This window comes from Heptranchias perlo, unplaced genomic scaffold, assembly GCF_035084215.1.
Source record: "Heptranchias perlo isolate sHepPer1 unplaced genomic scaffold, sHepPer1.hap1 HAP1_SCAFFOLD_702, whole genome shotgun sequence".
Classification (NCBI taxonomy): domain Eukaryota; kingdom Metazoa; phylum Chordata; class Chondrichthyes; order Hexanchiformes; family Hexanchidae; genus Heptranchias; species Heptranchias perlo.
Window position 1 is genome coordinate 53,475 of NW_027139732.1, and position 8,238 is coordinate 61,712.

At 45.6% G+C, this 8,238-nt stretch overlaps 2 non-coding genes across 2 annotated transcripts; both read right to left on the bottom strand.

Annotated features, from left to right (window-relative positions):
- Window positions 1-255: 255 nt before the first annotated feature.
- trnak-uuu (transfer RNA lysine (anticodon UUU)) lies at window positions 256-340 on the bottom strand. The gene is given in 2 exon segments: window positions 256-291; window positions 304-340. It is a non-coding gene; the product is annotated as a tRNA-Lys (tRNA).
- A 3,361-nt stretch (window positions 341-3,701) lies between these two features.
- trnat-ugu (transfer RNA threonine (anticodon UGU)) lies at window positions 3,702-3,775 on the bottom strand. Its single transcript has one exon. It is a non-coding gene; the product is annotated as a tRNA-Thr (tRNA).
- Window positions 3,776-8,238: the final 4,463 nt, after the last annotated feature.

Sequence of the window (8,238 nt, forward strand, 5' to 3'; positions counted from 1 at the left end):
TGGAATTCTCTCCCTCAGAGGGCTGTGGATGCTGAGCCATTGAACAGATTCAAAACTGAGATAGATCGAATTTTGGACACGAAGGAACTCAAGAGATATGGGGATAGGTCGGGAAAGTGGATTTGAGGTCGAAGATCAGCGATGACCTTATCAAATGGCGGAGCAGGCTCGAGGGACTGAATGGCCAACTCTTGCTCCTTTCGCTGATGTTGGTCCGCTGGAAAAGCAGAACTTGCCAGCTGTTTTAAAACCTTTAGCCTGAACAGGGATTTGAACCCGGGACCCTCAGATCACGACCTGTTTTAAAAGTCTGATGCTCTACCGACTGAGCTATCCAGGCTTGCGGTTAAAGTAGTTTCCATCATACAGATTCATGGTGGGACTCTGAATTATCCCCGTCGATGTCGAATTGGGGGGAATATCCCTTTGATACAATTTTCAGCAACGTGTTGAGGAGAATCCTTGTTTCTGTTGAACATGATGTAAGAAACAGGGACAGTGAACTCGTGAGTTTACAATTCTTCTTGTTTGTACAAAATGTCTTGTCATTCGTTAGCAGCAATAAAAAATACACTTTACCCAATGGCTCAAAAGCTGAACTTGTTCCACATGGGAGCTGGGAAAGGCCTCTCGACATTTCAGCCGATCAACAATTGAAAGCTGAATAATTTCACCCGTTACACCGTGACACCAGGCAGCAGATTTGCCTCCCGAATTTTCCCTACACGACACTTCAAACCGATGAATCCCTGCTTCACGGAAAGAAGAATTGTGTTTTTGGTTCTTTAGATTTAAAGATGTCGTGCCAGCCGCTTTACCATTTCAGCTCTCGCCAATCGCCCCCTCTCCCTCCTATAAACAAATAAACTCTCACCTGCTATTGCAAGACGGGAGGCCAGAGGAGCCTCAGTGCCCACATGGGGACATGAATAAGTCGATGTGTTATGGAACCGGTTGTACCTTGAACTCCAGTCAAAATGTTTAGAAGGTTCAACTACTTTAGATGGTGCTGGAGCTCACAACCCCAGCATTTCTCGAGTGTATAATTATTGTAGAAATAACGCGCGCTGACCGATTGCGCCACTGGAGCCGCGCACGGTCTGTGTCCCCAGTGCTCCCATCAAACAGCTTCATCCTCGGTCTCTCAATTATCACTTCCTGATCTTTCCCACACAGAAGCCTCCAACCAAGAGGCGATTCGTTAAACATCCGCAGTGACCTTTAAAAGCCGTGGAATCTGAAACAAAACCCCAGACAATAAAAGTTCTTAATTATATTATTAGTGACTTAAGGACAATTATTTTCATGGTACTTTAAGGAGGATTTGGGCAAAGTGGGAGCTGAAATTATGAAACTCTCTCTGGGCTGTCGGTGATTGGAGAGATGGGCGTTATTTCATTTGAAAACCGAGGCTCGGAACTTTCTGATGGAGAAGTGTGAGAGAAGATTGTGGTTAGTGGCAGTTGCCGGGGAGATCGAGAGGAGAGGGAGAAAAGTCAAAGTCACAGCTGTGACAGCTCAAGTGCTCTGCTTATCTGTAATATTTAGACAGTAATGTACAGTACAGGGCAAACCAGTTTAGAATGTGACCGTGACATGTAAATGTGACGACACGTTCTTGTTTCTGGGCTCATTGAGGTCGGGGTATAATTCTCGATGCGAGGTTCATATCCCGGCGAATCCCTAATTTAGCCCGGGACTTTTTATCTTGATCTGCGGTTCAAACTTTTGCAAAGAGGGAAAGGAAGTCCCCAAATCACTCCACCTGAATCTCAAGCGCTTTCGGAAGAAATTCAGTTCAAACAATCAGGACTTTAAAGGCACCTCAATGACCTGCAGTTTCATTGAACGAGCTTTGCTTACAATTGCATTCGACCTTGAAACCGCTCTGGGCTTTCAACTCACTGAAGCAGAGTGAGGCCGCTCTGTATCTGTGAGCATGTCGGTGACGAGGTTCGCTCTGATATTGGTCGCTTTCAATTTTTAAAAATTTCACCAAACTCAGGGAAAAGAAACCGAGAGTTGAATTGTCCCTGTAAGTGATGAATTGAAGGGATTGGTGCTCCAAGCAGATCTGGAAAATGCGCAGTGCGGTCGCTCAGGAATTCCAAATCCACCCTCTCACCACTCGGCGATCATATTAACTGAGCTTTACTCTGGCCCAGTGTCACCGCGCTGAAATCGAGTATTTCTCCGGCACGTTTCTCTTAACTTCACAGTTGCTGGTTGAAGAGTGAAGACCGGCTCGTTGGATTTTCACTCCTGCAAGTTTCAACCATTCATTTTGGACTGACTGGAGACAACTGTTCTATTGGTCACTGCAATCAAAAAGTTCAGCTCAATGAGTTACTGGTTCAGTGGGTGAATTCTTCACCTGTCTCGGTGGTGCTATCGGTTGGTGCGAAAGTTTGATGGTTCGAGCCCTAATTTTATTTTCCCTCAGGATTCATCACCTCAAAGTCCCAGGGTTTCAATGTGTGTTTTGTCTGCAAGAAAATGTACCGTGATCATTGCCGGCTGAGCAGGGCTGATATTCCACCATTTACCCTGTTGTCGGAGAGCAGGCACATGAATCATATAAAGGAATGGAACATTGGCTTCACGGAAATCACAATTCATAACCCATTTATTTTAAGCGGGTTTATTTTAAATGAGTTAACACCTGCCTTAAATGGTAGACTCAGGACAGTCACACAAACAGGTTAAATCTTCATAGAATAATTACTACGGTCATTTTTAGACTGGACGCCGCACAGTGACTTTGCTGTCAGTGAAGAGAGACGAGAAAGACCAAAGTGCCGTTTGCCCCTCTCAGTGTGGCCCTGAAGGACTGTGTCCAGGCTGAAGTTCTGTTCCCACCGGACGATCCTCCCCCCAGATTGTCCTTTCTGAGCTCCAGTCAGGTGATGCTAAACACTCAGGAGGAAAAGACCAAAATCTGCAACAAGGTGTTTGAAACAAAGCTGATTTATTTAACAGATATCCTGAATATTAAACTCCAGCCCAGTTATCGGGGTTATTAACATCAGGAGAAACAAACCCCAACTGTCAGAATGAACATGGTTCAGTCCTGGATGGGATTAACAGCAGAATCCAACCCCTGCAGTCACTTTTGAACTCCCTGTTGTCTCAGCACGTGTGATGACTGAGTGAATCCCTTCCCACACACGGAATCATAGAATCAGAGAAAGCTACAGCACAGAAGGAAGCCATTCGGCCCATCGTGTCTGTGACGGCCGACAAAGAGCTATCCAGCTTACTCCCACTTTCCAGGGCTTGGTCCGTCGCCCTGTAGGTTATGGCACTTCAAATGCACATCCATGCACTTTTGAAATGAGTTGAGGTTTTCTGCCTCGACCACCCTTTCAGACAGTGAGTTCCAGACCCCGACCACCCTGTCCGCTTCTGTGTATCCTCGAACTTTATCACTGCTATCCGGAGGTCGAGGAGACAACCATTCGCTCCTCAATGACATAAATCGTGAATTATACCCTGACCCCGACGAGCCCAGAAACAAGAACGTGTCCTTAAATTAAAGTGTTACAGACACATTCTATGAGAGGTCTGTCTGTGCGATGAAATTGTGTTTTTGAACAGTCATTCTGATATCAGTTTCCTCCTCAAACCTCAACAAACACCAATTCCAAAGTGTGACTTTGTCGCTGAATTCCACAAATTAGGTAAAAATAATAAGTGACACAAGGCACTGCTGGGAGTTGAACCCAGGATCGCCTGTTTACAAGACAGATGCTTTAACCAACTAAACCACAGCACCAATTCACAGCACCTGTTCCCCACCTCGTCTCACTAATATCGATCAGCGACACGTTACTGTCTGTTCGAGGGACAGACCGTTTTATCTTTGTCTGTTTCCCTTGTCCGTTTACCTGTGCATCCTGATACTGCCTGCATTTCTCGCTGTGTTTATCTTTGTGTATCCATCAGTGTGTTGATACACGGATGATTAAGTGTGCTTGTGTTTGTTACATTAAATAAATTCGGGGTTCAGACAATTCTCGCTCTGACATTGGAGAACTATTGAGCTGAACTTTACAGCGAAGTCTTGTTTATTGTGGTGCTGAAACGAAAAAACCGAAGAGGTCCAAAAAGGGAAAAGGAGTAAAAACTTGTGAGGGAAAATAACGACAACAATCAAGGTATTTACAGGTATATTAAGAGAAAGAAGGGTGACTAAGAGTAATGTGGGCCCCTTAAAGACAGATGGAGGTGATATTGTAATTGAAAATCAGGAAATGGCAGAGTTGCTAAATATTTACTTTGCATCGGTCTTCATAGAAAAGGATGAGGCGAACATAGCAGAGACACGAGGAAAACTGTAAATAAATCAAGGGGATTCAGTGTAAATAAAATCATGGCAATGGAGAAAATAATGAGATTGAAGATTGTCAAATCTCCAGGACCTGATGTTTACCATCCCAGGGGAATAAGAGGAATAGGTAAGGAACTTGTACATGCTTACTCATGATTGATCAAAACTCTCTTGATTCAGGAATTGTTGCTTTAATTGAAACATTGTCAATGTCACTCCATTATTTCGGATGGGTCGGAGAGATAAAGTTGGAAATTCTAGGCCTATCAGTCTGACGCCTGTTGTGGGGAAGTTACCAGTATCCGTTATTGGGGAAAGAATGACTGAGCACTTGGATAAATATGGAGTAATCAGAGAGAGCCAGCATGGATTTGTAAAGGGGAAGTCAAGTCTAACAAAGCTCGTTGAACTTTTTGAAGATGTAACTAACGTGCTCGATAATGGAGTGTCTCTGGGTGTTAGATGGACATTGACTTCCAAAGGCATCCAATAAGGGACCACATAAGAGACTGTCAACAAAAATTAGAGTGCCTGGAATTTAAGGCAACCTATTGAAATGGGTCGGGAGTTGGTTAGAAGGTGGGAGGCAGAGGCCCGGGATAATAAGGGATGTACTCAAATTGGCCGGATGTGATTAGTTCTGGGGCATCAGCTTTTTCCGATATGTATAAATGAGGGAGATGAAGGAATAGAGAGCCGAACACTCACGTTTGTCGCTGACATCGAGTTAGGAGGCGCAGTGAGTAGTGTAGATGGGAGCATAAAGTTACAAAGGGAAATTGATAGATTCAGTGAGTTGGTAAAACTGTGTCAGATGGAGCTTACATAGAATTACATCGAATGTACATCACAGAAACAGGCAATTCGGCCCAACCAGACTATACCGGTGTTTATGCTGCAGACGAGCCTCCTCCAACCCCTCTTCATCTAACCCTATGAGCAAACTCTAATATTCCCTTCTCCTCTATGTGCTTATCCAGCTTCCCCGTAAATGCATCCATTCTATTCCCCTTAACTACTCCTTGTGGTGGTGAGTTGAACATTCTAACGCCTCTCTGGGGAAGTCTGTTTCTCTTGAATGCCAGATTGGATACATTAGTGACTGGATTATATTCATGGCCCCAATATTTTGGAGTCCCCACTCCCACAAGTGCAAACACCTTGTCCATGCCTCACCTATAAAGCCCTCACATAATCTTAAAGCCCGATATCAGGTCACCCTCAGCCTCCTCTTTTCTATACAGAAGAGCCCCAGCCTGTTCAAACTTTCAATATGGGGAAGTATAAGGTCATCGACTTTGGACGGAAGCAATATAGATCAGAGTATTTTCTAAATGGTGAGAAGCTCTGAACTATGGAGGAGCAGAGAGATTTAGGGATCGAAGTACAGAAATCACTAAAAGCCAGTGGACTGCGAAAAAATAATTTGAAAGTCTAATGTGATGTTGGCCTTTATCTCAAGGGAGCTGGAATTCAAAGACGTGGAAATATGTTCCAGATAGAAAGCTCTGGTGAGACCCCATTTAAAGTATTGCATTCAGTTCTGGGCACACCCCTCAGGAAAGACATATTGGCCGTGGAGGGGATGCAGCGCAGTTTCACCAGAATGATACCGGGGCTAAAATGGTTACATTATGAGGGCAAGTTGCGTGGACAAGGTTTGTATTTCCTCGTGTATAGAGGATTAAGTGGTGATGTAATTCAGGTGATGAAGGTGATTCAATGATCCAATGGTGGGTGTGTGAGTTGGTGCTGAATCGGTCCCCTTCAGTGAAGAGAGGGTCAGCGGGCGCCTGACAGACACGGCTCGGAACGGGACTCGCTTCTCTCCGGCGGCAGCGGCTGGTTTAGAGAGATCTCTCTGTCTGCTGCTGTTACTCCGCCTCCCGCACTCTGGGAGAACCGCGGAGGTCGGTCCTCATTTTTCTCTTATGGATCCGGCTCCATCCGTTTACTGTTGACGGGAGTGCGTCTGATACCAAGTCAGTCAGAAGCGGGTGCAAATCACAACATAGGCACAGGCCCAAGGACTGGGGACTGGTTTGATATTGGGTCCTTTTTAAGGGATAGGCTGTAGAATGTTTGTATAATAATAATGATCAGAATTAACTTTGATACAATGAAGTTTTTTTCAGTTATTTCCCATTTCCACCCTCACCAGTTTTATACAGTAACAGGTAACAATGTTTGAGGGATGTGATGTCCAGTGTTGGTGGAATCAGTGTAATTTAACTTGATACATTGAAGAATCTCTTGTCTATCCCAGGCTCTTACCTTAGGTTTAGACCCTCACCTTGTTTAAAATTGGTCACTCACTGATATAAATAAACCAGTAACAATCCCGAAACCTCAGCGGGGATATTTGTTCCGATACTTAATGACGGTCCCAATTTCCACTGAAATTCTCAATCAGCAAATCCCAGAGGCTGTTTCGGGTTTGACAAACTGTGAAACAGATTGTTTTAAAAGCCGGAAAGAGGGAAAAACTGGTGGTTGATATGAAGTGTTATACATTATCTCTTTCTGTTTCAGATTTACAATTTCTCTTTGTGTGTTACTGACAGGAGAGGCTATAACGGAGCCCAGTGACTGGGTAACGAGCTGCACTGAGTCATTGGCCTGTGTTACAGACCGGCTCGTTGGACCTGCTCATTTCGTGAACTCGCTGGTGTCTCAGCACGTGTGATGACTGAATGAATCCCTTCCCACACACGGAGCAGGTGAACAGTCTCTCAACCAATGGGCATGCGTTGATGTGTCAGCAGTTCATTTCTGCTTTTAAAGCTCTTCTCACAGTCACTGCATTAAAAGGTCATTCAATAGTGTCAACAAGTTAATGTTTCAGAAGGTGGGATAATTGAGTGAATCTCTTCCCACACACGGAGCAGGTGAACAGTCTCTCCCCAGTGTGAGTGCGTCAATGTCTAAGTAGTTCGTTTCTGATTTTAAATCTCTTCCCACAGTCAGAACATTTCAAGGTCTCTCAGTGTGAACTCGCTGGTGTGTCAGCAGGGTCGATGACTGAGTGAATCTCTTCCCACACACTGAGCAGGTGAACGGCCTCTCCCCAGTGTGAACTCGCTGGTGTGTCAGCAGGGTGGATGACCAAGTGAATCCCTTCCCACACACTGAGCAGGTGAACGGCCTCTCCCCAGTGTGAACTCGCTGGTGTGTCAGCAGGGTCGATGACTGAGCGAATCCCTTCCCACACACGGAGCAGGTGAACGGCCTCTCCCCAGTGTGAACTCGCTGGTGTGACAGAAAGTGTGATGACAGAGCGAATCCCTTCCCACACACGGAGCAGGTGAATGGCCTCTCCCCAGTGTGAGCACGATGGTGTCTCAGCAGTTCAATTTTGCTTTTAAACCTCTTCTCACAGTCAGAACATTTAAAAGGTCTCTCATCAGTGTGAAGTCGCTGGTGTGTCAGCAGGGTGGATGACTGAGTGAATCCCTTCCCACACACGGAGCAGGTGAACGGCCTCTCCCCAGTGTGAAATCGCTGGTGTGTCAGCAGGGTGGATGACTGAGTGAATCCCTTCCCACACACGGAGCAGGTGAACGGCCTCTCCCCAGTGTGACTGCGTCGATGAGTTTCCAGCTCTGAAGGGTAATTGAATCCCTTCCCACAGTCCCCACATTTCCACGGTTTCTCCATGGTCCGGGTGTCCTTGTGTCTCTCCAGGTTGGACGATCAGTTGAAGCCTCATTCACACACAGAACACGTGTACGGTTTCTCCCCGCTGTGAATGGTGCGATGTTTTTTCTGGCTGTGTAACTGGTTAAAGCTCTTTCCACAGTCAGTGCACTGGAACACTCTCACTCGGGTGTGTGTGTCTCGGTGCTTCTCCACTCACACTGATGTTTGAAATCTTCTCCCACAGATAGAACAGACAAACATTTCTCCTT